Below are 16,328 nucleotides of genomic sequence, written 5' to 3'. Positions count from 1 at the left end.
GCAGAGAGGTTGCTGAGAATTGTTGAGTATATTGATTAATTATTAGAAAACATCAGTAAAAATGTCTGTGCGTTGCTACAGGCTCATAACATGATCATGATACAATATTATTGACAAGTAAATCACAAACTAACGTATTAGAATATTTATATCCCGTTGCAACGCACGAGCATTGTTCTATTACAAATTATAATGACGCAGCAAAGCGCCTGTCCGTTTCCAGTAATATTTGTTTACAGAGGGTGTATTTTTGAATAAGCATCCGGAGCAAAGGTGAACTGAGTTGTCCTTGGCGGGTACCTGCATAAAAAAGGCCACTCATTCACTCCCCCGAGACTCCCCTCACCCACACCACTCCACCGCCGTTCGCCTTTGGCCGGTTGACTCCATCCGCGCGCGGTCTCTCTCCCTGCTAGCTCTGCCTCGACCCGACGCTCGGGCCGGCGGCGCGAGCCACCCGGCCTCCTCCTCTCCGTCCCGTCGAGCTCCTCTCTCTGACCACGCGCAGCTAGACGGGCCACCGCCGAGCGCACGGCGAGGTTTCTTGGCGGCGGCGGGAAGGAGATGAGCGAGCGGAAGTTGCTTTTGCCGACTCTCTCTCCACTCTAGATGAATACCGAACTCTGGACGCCCTTTGGTTAGTTCAGATCTTTGGGCACCGGCTGGATCTGTGTTTTTGGGCACATATCCTCCTGAGCTCTCCCTCTGCTCCCTTGGTCGAACTCTTCTTCCACCTTCAGCGCAGCCCACCCCAGGTAGGCAAGCTCTTGCTTCGGCTGTACCTTGATGTGCCGCTCATGTCATATGTACAGGAGAAAGCGGCCTGCCGTTTTTCTATTGGTTACTTCATTAGTTCTTTTTTTTTGGGTCGATTTACCAACTTGTTTTTTGATGTCACTCATCAGTATACCATGCTCATTGTTGTGGATTGGTGGTGCAATTTCGCCATGTTCTTAATTATTAGCTTGATGCTAGATCTGTCTGAATTGCTGAAGAATCATTCATTTTTAAGCTACAGCGTTACGACCAATTCCTTATTGTCTTCTGATGATACATATATCTGCTTTGTAAAGGTTAGAGTAAAGGAAATGGCAGTTTTCACCCCTAAAATACTTATCACACTGCTTTACCCAATTAAAATTGTTGTCACATTTTCACATTCGTGACACTACTAACCCTTTTTATACTACCTGCTACGTTTGAGAAATTTATCACATTTTACTCCCTAACTTTGCATTTATGAGACTAGCTACCCCTTATGCATCTGCCTACACATGCACTTACCACGTCCTGAAATTTTCTGTGGTACTAGGAGATATAGAATACAATGCTGAACGGATTACAACACACAAGTGGGGCGACATCACCATTCTCGTTCGCGTTGTTAAGACAGATTACTGATAATTTTTCCGATGACCGCATAATTGGTCATGGTGCATATGGAGTGGTTTACAAGGTATCATTGTTACTTGCTTCTTTATATTTGGGAATTCTGTTTTATCAAACAAGACGGCCGCTAGTTACAAGAGCCCATGCACGATATTAATAAGAGATCTTTAACAGGGAGTATTGGACAACGGGGAAAAGATTGCTGTGAAGAAGCTTAAATACATGCCTCCAGAATACGACAGCGATAAGCAGTTTGAGAATGAGTGCACTAACCTCATGAGAGTCCAACATCACAATATCGTGCGGTTAGTTGGCTACTGTCATGAAACACGGTGGAAAATACATTTTTGCTAGCGAGGACAAACGAGTTCTCTGCTTTGAATACTTGCTGGGTGGAAGCCTTGACAAACACGTCTCTGGTAAGATTGTGATTCACTTGTACAATATTATGGTGCAGAAAGAGAAATACTTGTTTCCCCTAATCTATGATCTATTTTAATTAATCTCTTCATTTACTTTTTGGTAATACACTTCATGTTTATGTCTGCAGACGAGTCATGCAAACTTGATTGGGACACGTGTTACAAAATAATTAAGGGAGTCTCTGAGGGTTTAAATCATCTTCATAATGATTCCGTTTTCCATTTGGACTTGAAACCAGCGAATATATTGCTGGACAGCAACATGATGACCAAAATTGGCGATTTTGGTTTATCAAGATTCTTTCCGTCAACAGAAACATACACCACAACAACATGTTATGGAACACTGTGAGTTCATACCTACCGAGAAGTAATCAACTTCTATATAATTTCCTTACAAAAGTAATTGTATTTGATACCATGCAGCGGATACATACCACCAGAACACATCAACAACCATCAAATCTCGCCAAAATATGATGTATTCAGTTTGGGTGTTATAATTATACAAATAATGGCAGGACGCAAAGGCTACAATGATCATGGAGATACTACTTCACTCAAATTCATTGAGTCTGTAAGAAAATAATTTCTGAATCGTGACCACTTGCTTTTCCATATAAAGTTACGCCATGACTTACTCTTGCTCTCTAGGGATGCAACATGTGAACATTTCGTTTCATTTTGCAGGTATGTGAGAAGTGGCAAAAAAGGGTACATGCAACGATGTGGTCACACATGTTACAAGAAGTTAAGACATGCATCGAAATAGCTTTAAGCTGTGTGGAATCTGATCGGCAGAAAAGGCCTACTATAAGCCAGATTGTCAATGTACTTAAGAGGATTGATATTGAAAAATTGTCACTTACGTGTGAGGTATTGAAAAATAAGCGATGCTTTCTTTTTCACTCTAGCCATTGCAAATTATTTTGATGAACATTTTTTTAATGAACCTTTTGGCTAAAAATAAAGCTACCCTGGTGAAAAATCTCTTTTGGTCATACTCCATCCTTTCCAAAATATGAGGTGTATTAATTTTCGGAAAAGTCACTTCTCTATGTTTGACCGAGCTTATAGAACAATCAATAACTAGAATGCCTAATCTATATTATTAGATTCGTCATGAGATATCTTTTCATATTTTATTTGGTCAAATGTAAAAACTTTTGACTTATAAAAAAACTAATACACCTTATATTTTAAAATGGAGGGAGTATTACTTTTGCATATTGTATTTGATATTAGGGTTTTACAGTATTTATATCTGTAAGTAAGTATATTATAGGATTTGTACTAATTCAGCGTAACATTTTCTCATGAGTAAATGTGGATCTCTAGCTACTGTAGCTTAGATAGGCATCTAGCCAGGTTGTGCTATAGTCCACGGGAGCAAGGTTCATTGTTTGGTTGCGAGATAGACGAGCATGTTTGACTTGGTTAGTTGAGACGTTTAACAATTAAAATTATAGATAAGACATGTGGACACCTATACGCCTTGGATGCATAGCAAAACCAGATGCTTTGTCCGTGCTTGCCCACATGAGAGAGCCAATTTGGCTCGCATCATCAGCAATCCTTTTTTTTGCATTTAAGGGCAAAAATGCCATAAAAAACTAGGACTTTTTAGCAATACCAAACAACAAGTCCTTGCCTGAGATCCAAATGCACTCTAAATCGTGTTGTTTTCATGGCCCATAAAAATTATATAAATTAGTAACCTTAATATAGAGTACTATAAATGCAAAATTCATTTATGTACATCTCCCATTAAATATTTTGTAACTAGCGCGCTAGCATTTGTTTCGTGTGCCAACTTCCAATCAATAATTGATTATCAAAATCTGATTTACGTGTCTCTTAATACATTACTGGAGTATATGACTACAAAATTTTCAAAGAGTTCTGCTACATGTATATCACTCCATTACTATTTTCTTATGATGGATGAAATCAGCTCATTAGCTGTTTTCCTTGGTGCAACCGGTGTGGTGCAGATCCCCATGGTAACAATATCATAGTACGAAGTATCGAACACATAGCTATTACTCCTAAACCTTTGCAATTTTGTTGTTTGTAGGGCCAGAGCATGCAGGCCTTGGTCCACAACCAATATACGACCTCCTCACGTAAGCATCTCATTTAAAACATTTTTTTGTCTGTTCAGAAAATATTCAAATTTCACTACGGATCAAATGAAGGGGATTCTAACCCTCATCATCTTGGATTATGTTTGGCTTCTAAGGATGCCTACTCCTCTGAGGCAACCAAGTTTCAGTGGGGATCAACGTGCCAAAAGAATGATTTTATGCAAATCAACAAAATGTGCGGGCACACACACACACAAAATAGCACTTAGTGTTGTGTCATTCAAAATTCCCAACTACAGATTTTGAAAAGATATAATTATTTGTTTTCAAATTATCAATATTACAAATGATTTTCCAGTAATATGAATTTCTAAACAAAAATACCGTAAGCTGTACATTTTTCAGGTTTATGTTTTGATAATCAAATATTTGAAATACCTTCAAAACCAAGTATTTTGTCATAGTAATTTTGTTTGAGTGAGGAATTGACTATTTTAAATGGCTTGTCCAGCGTATTGCAGTAACATAAAGAAATACTCCCTCCGTCCCATAATGTAAGACGTTTTTTGAGTAACGTCTTACATTATGGGACGGAGGGAGTACCATTCTCCTTTATCTAAAAGGTTGTGATATGTTGGTGATCTCCTCAGCTTCTATGGGGGTCCATGATGGTGGCACTAGATTTGAGTCAACACCTGACGAGGTGGGAGGGGATGATAGATCGACGCATGCAAGTATGTACCAGGAAACTGCTGAACCCATGGACTATGAATACGAGCCTATCATTAGGTAAACATATTATATCTGCCCCTTTTCCTTTTCAAGGAGTACATATCATGTGATTTTACTCACCCTATACTTGTCATTTGAATGTTCTAGGAACCCAGCGCCTAGTGCTATTGGAGGGCATGCAGATAGAGATATTTGGGAGCTTCAAATTGTGACCCAGACAAGCAAGGACAACATCCTTGACTATGGCCCGAGGAACTCAAATATAAGGTTATCTTGTGACACAAATTTGCCATTTAATATATCATGAATTAGAGCATTTTCATTTAGCATTTTTACTTGGATGTTTGGCACTACTCGTGCCAAATATGTAAGGTTGTACTTTAGAGTGTTGTCATATTTCAGTTATGGTATGCACATTATTTCAGCCCAAAAATTATTACTCCTGTTTAAAATTGATCATAATTCAGAGAGGATGTACAACTATTCAAGTTTGTTACACAAATATTATTATCACAATTAGATGATAAGTAGCTTCAGTTTCTTTTTGCAATACTTATTTGTGTAAATATATAATGGTCAAACTTTGCGTAAATGAGATGGGTAAAATTGTGAAAAATCCTATCCACATTCTGACCAAGGGAGTGAAGGAGATTTGGACTAGAGAGGAGGGTGAATATATGACTACCATTTTTAATCTTTTGTTATTTCTTTTAGAAATTGTAGAATAATAAGTTTTCTAAGTGTGCAACTAAATGAATCGCCCCGTATGACATGATACAACTAGCACAAGGAAACCACAAGATATGCAAGCTAGCAACACCAAGACGAAGTAAAGGCTTGGGAACGAAATAACTGTATGATGGAGACAAAGTTTTTATCTCGAAGTTCACCTCCTTGGAGGGGTGTTAATCTCTATTGGGAAGGGGGAGGCCAACAAAGCACCTCACGCCGCCTTGTCTCTTCCTTCTTGTCCTCGAGGCTCGGCCAACACTAGTAGTTGAGCTTGAGGTGGTCACAAAACTTCACAATTTTTCTTGGAGCACAAATCCCCAATTGGAAGCTTCCGGGCGACACCAACCGTTTAGGGGTTCCAAAGGGGTTGGCTCTTTCATTTCCCCTCGAAGGCACGAAGGCTTTAGAGCACCGGGGGAGGATCTCATCAAGCTTTGAAGATTCAAAAATGGTGAGAAGAGGGAGTTCTTTATGGCTCAAGTTGGACTCCAAGTGGGGAAGAAGGCGTGGACCATTTGTATGGTGCCACTGAATCTGCCATTTTGCTCTCTGCGAACTAGTCTATAGTTCCTCTATGGAACTTCTAGGTTGAACTCCCGCCTGAAGTTCCAGAACGTATCCGGACTGAGCTCCGGACGAATCCAGAGGCTACAGGCCTCAATCTAGAGCACCGTCTGGTTTACCAGATGAACAATCTGGTCACCCGGAAGTCCCATCCGGGACCTCCAGGTTCAGTAGGGGTCAACGTTTACGAGTCGAAGAGTCGACGAGTCGTTCCAAGGTTGAGACTCATAGACTAGTCTAGACTAGTGCTAGACTAGTCGACATAGTACTGTAGCACTGAACTTACAGTACATAACTAATAATACCTAGTAGTAGTATGTAGTATTACACTATATAAGTATACAAATACAGTATACAATTGAAACAAGCAAAGTGGAGTCACTGAGGCAGAGCAGCACCAGCAACTAGCAGCAAGCACAGCAGCACCAGCAGTCTATCTGCGAGCAAAGCAGCACCAACAGCAAGCAGAGCAGCACCAGCAGTCCAGCAGCGAAGCAGAGCAACAACAGCGGCAAGCCAAGAAGAAAGAGGAGGGGAAAGGAGGGGCAAGGAAGAGCAGCACCAGCAGTCCAGCAGCGAGGCAGAGCAGCACTGAGGCTCACCTGCCTGAAGAGGAGAAGAGCACGAGGGGCCAGCGGCGCGAGGAGGGGCGCGAGACGAAGGAGACGGTGGAGCTTCAGATCCGCGACGTGGGGCCGGCGACGGTGGAGCTTCAGATCCGCGGCGGCAGGCATCCAGCGGCCGGCGGCGCGAGGAGGGCTCGACGGGCGCGTCCAGGTGAGGAGGGGAAAGAAAGGATTAGGTCTCCCCGCGGGATGGGCATCGTATTTATATTCCCCCAGTTTTTTGAGTCGTTCGACTCGAACATGTCGACTAGTCTGGACTAGTCGTTGACTAGTCGATGACTGGCTCGACTCATACAAGTAGTCTACACGAGAAACCGAGTCGACAGCCAGTTTGCGACTCATAGACTAGTCGAGCGACTAGTCTAGACTAGTCGTTCGACTCGTAATCGTTGGTAGGGGTGCAAAGACCAGGTTAAAACCGTGGCTTCTCTCTAGTTCTTCTCTTAGGGTTCTCTCTTTCAAGCAAGATATGAATCTCACACCCTTTTTCACCACATAAACCCTCCTCAATAGTCTGGCTTTCCTTTTACTCAAGCATAATATAAGATGCATAATTTAAACTAGCTATTTTTTTCTTAGGGGGTCCCTGACAGCCTTTTCTTTTCAGCCATGGGACTAACACCTATTCATACAACTTGTAAACTTCACTAGTCCCTTAACCACTTGTCATTTACACCAGAATCCACATAGGGGCTTAGATGTCCCTTCAGAGAGTGTATTAACACATATAGCTTATGCATGCGTATGGGTTATTGACCACTATTGTAAATTTCTAGATTTTAGAATTTTTACCTTTTGTCATTGGGAATTTGGGATATTTTTGAATTGTTGCAACTTAAGTACTTACAATAGTATAGCTTGAAGAACGGTTTACCAAACATAATCATATATTAATCAAATGTTGAAACCATAATATTACTGAACTGAGAAATAATTTTGGGTGCATAGCAAGTTATATATCAGGTACTGCCATCATTTCAAAATATAAGGCATATCCTTATTCTTATATACATGTCATATGTCCATATTCCAAAGAAAAAACTAAGTGTCTAACATATAGCTCTAATAAATACTCCCTACATGAATCTATTGAACATGTTAATTAGTTTTACCTTAATATTTCCTACATGAATCTAATGAACTTGTTATTGTAGGGATCATTTCATTGTAAAGTTTTGGTATTTAGTTCAAAATTTTGACCTAAATAGGAAAGATTTACCAAACAATACCCCTCCAAAGTCCAAACTGACCCTAATGGTGCTGTCACCCAACAAGTTCTTGCTAACATTTTGGGCTTTTGGCGCGACATGCATCAAGCGCTGCCTCTAAATTGGGAATTTGCTAAATGTAGACAGTATGGAGTTTTACTCAGCTAGGTTTTAGTTGCCATGGCAGCAGTCGGCGAATCTATTCAGTTGTCAGGAATGACGTTGACGGTTTGAAGAGTTCTCTTGGAGACACCTCATTCCATGAGTATTATTACTCTCAGCTAGGCCTAAGCACCGCAGCTAGCAGAAACCAAAGTGTATGCACTTTCTTAGTTCTGACATCAACGAACTCATGAGTGTTATTGGGGAGGGCCTCCGCTACCACTACACAATCCAACATGTCGGTGCTAATGTTGGTTGCCCTGTCTGATAATACTTAAGAGAGACTGAGTCTCATCTTCCGCAACAACTAATATCAGCTAGTTTCCACTTTCTCTCGTGTTCTGCCAGTAGTAGATTTGATCGTTTGATCGACCAGCATATCTGCTTTCTAATATCCGTAGTGGCAAGCAAGTCAGACCGCTATATCATGTGCCACAGTAGCCGATCAAGTTGAAATTTATCTTCTCTTGTCTAGCATACAGACTTTATGATTGTGATATGTGTTCTTTGCATGTGGTTTATGCTGTCCAACTACTCAGACACACTGTTTGTTTATCTTCCAAGGGAGGAAATAGTTATGTAGATATCAACAGGGAACGCTTCACTCGATACATATTTAGAAAGTTGTGCCTACTGATAATAATTACTCCCTCCGTCCCAAAATAAGTGCTAAGATTAAGACACTTATTTTGGGACGGAGGGAGTAATATTCTTAACCCAAGCTTTATAAGTCAGTTTCATGAGTTGGAGTGCTAAGATTTTTCCTCATTTTTTTCTGGTTAATTTTGGAATTTCTAGAGAGTTTGTAATTAGCATAGTAATATATATGTGACATTTATCATATCCAGCTACCATTGCAGGATTGTTTTAAGGACATACATTAATATAGTACCTCTTTTTAAAACATACATGTTGAGGTTAATTAAATCAGACTGAGACTGTATCAACTTAGAATGATATCCATTTTTATTTCAATCCATTAGTTCCAAATTCAAGGAACACATGTTTCAGTGTCATGGGTTAGTTGGGCAGCAAATAAATTTTTTGACGGTAACCGGGCACTAAACATCGTCCAGCTACGAGAGGAGAATAATTTTGTTCGTTAAATGTTTCCCTAATTCTGTTCTTGTATAATTCTTGTTTTCGAACAAGTTGACCTTATTCTTAAAAATATTTTGATTATCAGTGACTTATTTAAAACACTCTCAAATTCGTAAAAAATGTTGATTATCAGTGACTTATTTAAGACACACTCAAATTCATAACACCTTCTTTATACATGTAAGCTAAGTGTAACTGCACAACTATGCTTTTCTATACTAAACAATATGTGGGAAAATACCCAGCTATGCTCATTCTCTCCACTTTTTTGTCAACAAGGCGGAAGGCAGCCTTCATACTCCAGTCACCATCGGTATAATGGATGCTATTGGGGTTATTAGTGGCTTCAAAGAGTGTGACTATCTTTTTCAGTGGGCTAGATCTACTATTTTATCTCAATTTAGCGGTACAAACGAGAAAGGGCTCGATGAGGAATTATTTCGATTGAAGAATGGCCTACAATGCCTTAGGGATACTCTTCCCGCAATGTATGAACTCATTGATCGAGCAGAGTGGAGGAGCCACAAGCATTATGTGGCAGAGCTCCTTCCAAAACTCAGGGATGGAGTGTATGATGCGGAAAAGACCTTCTTGATGAGTTCAGATGGTACATGCTGAAGGTGAAAGTGGATGGGAATGGAAGCCAATCTTCATTCATGGACTTCTTCAATAGTGTCATTCGTGGGAGCTTTAACAAAGTGGATGGTATTCAGAAAAGGCTAGATAATATTTCCATGCACCTCCGTGGTATGGGGTTGCATGATATCACAATACGGTTTGACAAATCAGTCAGGCCAGAGACTAGCTCTTTCCCAAATGAAACAAAAATATTTGGTCGTGACATGGAGCTAAAGCATATAATTGAATTGCTTTGTGCACCAATAAATAGTAGTGATGCTCATCCCAAACGCCAGAAAGGAAATACTGCAGTTGATGTATCACCAAGTACATCAGCAAGAAACCAAATTGGTAATGAATCAAGAATATCATATCTTCCTGTTTTACCCATAGTTGGAATTGGGGGTGTCGGAAAGACCACTCTGGCTCAACATATATGTAGTCATGAACAAGTGGAGTCTCATTTTGACATAATAATTTGGGTTTGCGTCTCAGATGACTTTGACGTGAAGAGGTTAACTAAAGAGGTCATACAGTCTTGTCCTGAAAAATATGCAACAACTGAAAATTTGAATTTGCTTCAGAAGAACTTTTCTGAGATTGCAAGAACTAAAAAGTTATTGATTGTTCTGGATGATATGTGGGATGATGTTTTGAAGGAAAATGGGCAGTGCTGGAACAGGTTTTGTGCACCTTTAAAGAATGTACTACCGGGAAGTATGATGCTGGTCACTACTAGAAGTCCACAGGTTGCTGACAGAGTGGGCACGATGGATCCCATTACATTGCAAGGTTTAAAGGATGATGTTTTTTGGAATTTTTTCAAATTATGTGCTTTTGAATCTGGGAGTTCCAGCAATAATGATCCTGAGTTAGAGCACATTGGTAGAAGGATAGTTCCTAAGTTAAAGGGTTCTCCTTTAGCCGCTAAAAATCTTGGACGAATATTAAGAATGAACCTTCAAGTAGCACATTGGAATGATGTACTAGAGAGTGAACTGTGGGAGTTGAGCCAGGAGGAGACTGAAATTTTGCCAGTCCTTCGGTTGAGCTACATGTATTTACCTTTCCATTTGAAGAGGTGCTTCTCATTCTGTGCCGTGTACCCCAAAGATGATAAATTTCAAAAGGAACGTTTAGCTGAAATTTGGGTGGCAGAAGGCTTTGTTGAACCTCAAGGTGATACTCCACTTCGAGATATTGGCTGTGATTACTTCAATGACCTTTTAAATCGGTCCTTCTTTCAAGAAGTTCAATGTGAATACTTAATGCATGACTTGCTGCATGACATGGCACAGAAAGTTTCAGAGCATGACTGCTTCATCTTGAAAAGAAGGAGTGACTTAAAAAATATTCCTCCTAGTGTTCGCCATTTGTCAATACTCTCTAGCACAGACATGGACTATCCCAACTTGTTGAGTCTATGTCACTTCACAGAGCTCCGTACCCTTCTTTGCAACGGGCCTTTAGCGGAGAACAAAATTCCAGCTAGTTTAATGGAGAAATGGTGGAGTGAACTTCTGCGTCTGCGTGTGTTTGTTTGTGCCACTACTAATGAGTTACCAGCTGCTATTGGAAACTTGAAGCATCTTCGGTACCTTCAAATCTCAAGAGCTTCACCTTTCAAGAGTCTTCCCGACGAGTTATGTCGGCTCTATAATCTGCAGATTTTATCTGTTGATAATTGCAAGCTAGAAATCCTGCCTAATGACTTCAGTAATCTGATATGCTTACAGAGATTTGAATCACATGGATTTCAGTGTAATTTAAGGTTTAGAAGTTCTCGGGCAGAAGAACTTTATGAAGTGAGTTCTAATGTAGCCAATGAAGCCAATGATGAGCCCGGGCGAGGATTTAGGTTGATGAAGAATATTAACCAACTTGGTGACTTGAAGATATATAATATTGATAAGCTAAGCAAGGAGCATGCAGGAGAAGCCCAACTACAGAATAAGATGGGCTAAACATCTCAGTGGGATATATAGGGTTGAAAAGGAACGGCTCCTTGCCCTCATTCAGTCCTTAGATGTAAAAGCAGAAACCACGGTGTTGCCAGCCACCGAGCTTCATACTAAGCTTGACGCTGAGAAGAGGTTGAAAGAACTGCTTCGGGAAGAAGAGTTAAAGTGGGCTCTGCGGGCCAAGGTACGAAGAGTGGTCGAGGGGGACGCGAACACTCAATTCTTTCATATGATTGCAAATGGCAAACATAGGAAGAAGAGAATCTTCCAGCTAGAACAAGATGAGGGTACGATTATCGGGCAGGATAATTTGAAGCTTTACATTACCGAGTACTACAAACAATTGTTCGGACCACCAGAGGAGAACTGTGTGTCTCTGGATGAGTCTAGAATCGAAGATGTACCTCAACTCACTGTGGTGGAGAACAATATATTAACCGACCCTTTTTCGGAAAAGGAGGTTTTCAAGGCCGTTTCCTAGATGAAAAATAATAAGGCACCCGGTCCGGATGGTTTCCCGGCTGAGTTTTATAAGAAATGCTGGCATATTATTAAAGGGGACCTGTTGCCGATGTTCCATGATTTGTTCTCGGGACATTTGCAGCTTTTCCAGCTTAATTTTGTAAGAACAATAACCCTGCTTCCTAAGAAAACATAGGCCGTGAGAATCGAGCAATTTCGGCCTATCTGTCTTCTGAATGTCAGTTTCAAAATTTTTACCAAGGTTGGGACGAATAGGCTAACACAGATTGCGCATGCCGTGGTGCAGCCTACTCAAACGGCTTTCATGCCGGACAGGAACATCCTGGAAGGGGTGGTGGTCCTTCATGAAACGCTCCATGAGATCCACACGAAAAAACTTGATGGGGTTATTTTCAAAGTGGATTTCGAGAAGGCATATGATAAAGTCAAATGGCCGTTCCTTCAACAGGCCTTACGCATGAAGGGCTTTGATGAAGCTTGGCGACGCCAGGTGGAAGCATTCACGCAAAAAGGGAGTGTTGGAATCAAAGTGAATGATGATATAGGTCATTATTTCCAAACGCATAAGGGATTGAGACAAGGCGATCCTATGTCTCCAATATTATTCAATATTATGGTGGACATGTTGGCGATCCTGATAGGAAGGGCAAAAGAGGCCGGTCAGGTGGGTGGCTTGGTGCCTCATTTGGTTGATGGTGGTGTGTCCATCCTGCAATACGCTGATGATACTATCATCTTTATGGAACACGATTTGGCCAAAGCGAGAAACATAAAGTTAGTGTTATGCTTATTTGAACAATTGACGGGGCTTAAGATTAATTTCCATAAAAGCGAGCTGTTCTGCTTTGGTAGAGCCAAAGATGAACAAGAGGCATATAGACAATTGTTTGGTTGTGAAGTTGGGGCTCTACCTTTTACGTATCTAGGTATTCCCATTCACCATCGTAAGCTAACAAACAACGAGTGGAAGTGCATAGACGATCGGTTTGAGAAGAAACTGAGTTGCTGGAAGGGAAAACTCATGTCTTATGGAGGCCGGTTGATCCTTATTAACTCGGTGCTCACGAGTTTACCTATGTTCCTCTTATCCTTCTTTGAGGTCCCAGTTGGGGTTAGGAGACGGCTGGACTTCTATCGATCCCGATTCTTTTGGCAGAGTGATGAACTTAAGAGAAAATACCGACTGGCCAAATGGGATATTATCTGTCGACCAAAGGACCAGGGGGGCTTGGTATTGAAAATCTAGAAGTCAAGAATAGATGCCTGCTCAGTAAGTGGTTGTATAAGTTGGCACTTGAGACGGAGGCAACATGGACGCAGATCTTATGCAGTAAATATTTGTAGTCCAAGACCCTGTCCTAGGTCACTATGAGACCAAATGATTCGCCGTTCTGGAAGGGCTCATGAGAATCAAAGCTACCTTCTTTAACAGAACTAGGTGTATTGTCGGTAATGGTAATGACACTCGATTTTGGGAGGATACGTGGCTTGGCGACGCGCCTTTGGCGACCCAGTATCCGTCCCTTTATCGTATTGTTCAGCGCCGTGAGGCTCTTGTTGCCACGGTTCTGCAGTCCATTCCGCTCAACATTCAGTTAGGAGGGTGCTTGTGGGTGACCGATGGGAAGCATGGCTTCACTTGGTTCGGAGATTGATGGGGGTTCAGTTAAATCCTCAGCCCGATCAGTTGTGGTGGAAGCTTACTAGATCTGGGGAGTTCACAGTTAAATCGATGTATATTGATATCATTAACTCAAGTGTGATTCCTAGTTCCAAAGAGGTTTGGAAAGTTAAGGTCCCCTTAAAGATTAAAGTGTTTATGTGGTTTGTACATAAACAAGTAATTTTAACAAAGGACAATCTAGTTAAGCGTAACTGGACAGGTTCTACTAGGTGTAGTTTCTGTGATCGGGAGGAGACCATCAAGCACCTCTTCTTTGACTGCCCGTTGGCACGAGGCTTGTGGCGCTTTGTGCAAATTGCCTTTAACATTACTCCCCCGACTTCGGTCAACACGTTATTCGGGACGTGACTTGCTGGGATAGACTCCGAAACAGCTAGACACATTCGTGTAGGAGTTTGTGCGTTGTTATGGGAAATTTGGAACTGCAGAAATGATTTGGCTTTTAACAGAACAACAACTATTCATTTTTTGCAGGTTTTATTCCGGGCTACTGCGCTGATCCATATGTGGTCCTTACTCACTCCGACGGAGGCCAGGGAGCGTTTGGTTACTGGATCTGTCTGGTGGGAGATGGTAGCGCGGGATATCTTCAACCGGTTTGGATGGCGGTCATGTAATAGGATAGGCGATTAGTTTACCTATCTGTTAATTTGCCAGCCGGTTGTGGCTTGTTAGGCTTTCTGTTTTGGCATTGAGGCTCTGTGTGAGCTTGCCGCTCCTTTTGTCTGCAGACTTTAAGACCTTGTTCAACCTTATTTACTCTTTTTAACAAATGTGGCCGTGTGCATCGTTCTGATGCAGAGGCCGGGGAACCCCTTTTTCGAAAAAAAAAGAAAAAAACAGAATAAGAAGTATCTTGAGATGCTGAAGCTGTCATGGTCTGGGTTGAGGTCTCCAGAGGACAATGACATAGAAGTACTTCGAGTTCTACAGCCTCCCACCTGCCTCAAGTCTCTGCTCCTCCATGGTTATCCAGGTGTGTCGCTGCCAACCTGGTTTCCAACTGAGATCTCGCCAAGCTTAATGCCACCTTTGTTTATCAGTTGTGATGGACACGAGAGACCATCAGCATCCCGTATCTCAGAGCGTATAAACTTAAGTGAGATACCTGAGGTGCTAGTTGACAACAATAATGATATCACCAGTATTTTCTCGTCGCTGACAGACCTGGTCATTGTTAAGTGCCAAAATTTATCATGCCTCGAACATGTTGTACACGTACTGGCCATCAAGAAAATCACAGTTAAAGATTGCAAGAACTTAGTTTCAGTACCAGCTGAAAGATTTAGGGATCTCCGTTGCCTTGAAGAATTGACGGTGCAAGGATGTCCAAAAATATATTCACAAAGTTTGGTTTCACCTTCTCTCAAGAGGCTTATGCTGGGTATGAATGATTGGTGTGTTGACCCTAGTTGTGGGAATCTCGGAGAAAATGTTGACTGCTGCTCCCTCACGTACTTTTCTTTGTCATGCAGCCGTCTCACATCCATTAAACTACAGATGTGGAATCTTCCAGCACTAGAAGAGTTGCAGATTTCACGATGTCAATTTCTTAAATCTATTATTGGACAATCTGGACAGGTCCTCAGAAGCACGAGCGGATCTAGAGCATTCCCATCCCTTATTTCCCTAACAATTTTGTCGTGTTCTAAGCTGTGGACCATTGATGATCTCCTAGCAGAAGAATATCTACCTGCCATTGAAAGAATTCTTATTGAATCTTGTGGTAGTTTATGGTCCCTACCCGATGAAAGGTTTGGGAATATTTCTTCTCTGAGGGATTTGAGGATCACTGATTGTCGTAGACTGAGCTGGAAGAAGGGATTTCTGTTACCATCTTCCCTCCAAAGTCTCACCTTAAATAACTGTGGGGATATCTCTGCATGGGTTCCCAGCTGCCTAAAAAACCTTGCTTCCCTTGTTACATTGAGGATTTGTATGTGTCGCCATATAACATCCATTCCAGGCAGCCTTTGGACCACTAATCTCACATCACTTGAGAATTTACTGATTTGGAGTTGTCCAGACATTGTATCAATTGGTGGAGAAAACGCAATTTCAGAAATACAAAATGTATCGATTCAATGGTGTTATAAGATGGAGGATCTAAAGCAGCCCGTGGTAAGAGGCAACCTGATGTCAGTAGAGTGGAGCTAGTCTTCCCCTATGGTACGTGTGTTTACACAAACTTCTTCCAGATTGTACTCATATTTTTCTTACACTATTGTGATGTACGATTAAACATTTTGCACTTGTTCTCCACAATTTTAACCATCCTTGACTTTACTGATCAATTCTTTCGTTTGTGTAGCATCTATTGTGGCGACAATCATTTGGGAACTGAAGCTGAGTTTTAGCTGAATCAACGTTACACCATAGCAGATTCTCCTCATCACTTGAGTTTTACTCTATCCATCATTCTGTCCGCAATTCATATGAATAATGTCTCCCCATTTTGGCATACGTCATTTTGCACTCTCTGTTCCATGTATAACAAATGTATTTTATTGGGCCTTGTATGGTGTATGTGTGCCATTAATTTGATTTTGCTCAGCCAGC

At 41.3% G+C, this 16,328-nt stretch overlaps 1 pseudogene; it reads left to right on the top strand.

Moving 5' to 3' along the window:
- Positions 1 to 316: 316 nt before the first annotated feature.
- Positions 317 to 15,931, top strand: LOC125521794 (annotated as a pseudogene).
- Positions 15,932 to 16,328: the final 397 nt, after the last annotated feature.

This window comes from Triticum urartu, chromosome 7 (assembly GCF_003073215.2).
Source record: "Triticum urartu cultivar G1812 chromosome 7, Tu2.1, whole genome shotgun sequence".
In the NCBI taxonomy this organism is placed as follows: domain Eukaryota; kingdom Viridiplantae; phylum Streptophyta; class Magnoliopsida; order Poales; family Poaceae; genus Triticum; species Triticum urartu.
Note: the sequence above shows the minus strand (reverse complement) of the source record. Positions and strands in the feature narration are given on the sequence as shown.